This window comes from Lactuca virosa, chromosome 2 (assembly GCF_052849685.1).
Source record: "Lactuca virosa cultivar CGN04683 chromosome 2, Lactuca_virosa_CGN04683_v6, whole genome shotgun sequence".
NCBI classification, from domain to species: domain Eukaryota; kingdom Viridiplantae; phylum Streptophyta; class Magnoliopsida; order Asterales; family Asteraceae; genus Lactuca; species Lactuca virosa.
Window position 1 is genome coordinate 282037878 of NC_136427.1, and position 692 is coordinate 282038569.

Here is a 692-nt window from a genome sequence, read left to right on the forward strand (position 1 = left end):
ATGAAAACAGATGGGGTCTTGATCCACCAAAAATCCTGACCACTAAAAAGTTCAAACTAGCGGGACACATGCTTGGCATGCTAAAGGAACTACCTTTTTGTAGGAAGGAGCACGAGGACGCTTATGAACATATAAAAGAGGTGGTGGAGATTTCACATTATTTTATTGCACACAATTTGAGTAAAGACACGGTGATGCTACGACTTTTATCGGTCACATTGAAGGGTGAAGCTAAGGAATGGTTAAAATCACTTCCCTTCGGAGAAATCACGACATGGGTTGACTTTAAAAATGAGTTCATAAACCAGTTTACCCCTCCTTCGAAAGTGGCAAAGCTTAAAAGAAACATCCAAAATTTCAACAATTAGAAGAGGAGTCCCTTTACGAAGCTTGGGAGCGCTAAAAGAGATTGTTACGTCGTTGCCCTCAACATGACTTCAATGGGCAACAAGAGATATCAATTTTTTATGATGGAGTCAACGTATGCACTCACCAACTTCTAGACTCTCAAGGGCCCATGATAAAGAAGGATCTCGCCATTAACAAAGCTTTAATTGAAGAATTCGCCAAGCATTCAAGGGAGTATCACAAACCTGGGAGGGGGAGGATATCACAAAAAGAAGATCGAATGGAGATGGAGCTTCTAAAGTCTTAATGATAATAATGGCAAAGCTCGATGCCATGGAAAATAG

General features: G+C 40.6%; 1 non-coding gene across 1 annotated transcript; it reads right to left on the reverse strand.

The window, feature by feature from the left end:
- Window positions 1–332: 332 nt before the first annotated feature.
- On the reverse strand, window positions 333–438 carry LOC145162053 (small nucleolar RNA R71). The gene has a single exon (XR_013738909.1). It is a non-coding gene; the product is annotated as a small nucleolar RNA R71 (small nucleolar RNA).
- Window positions 439–692: the final 254 nt, after the last annotated feature.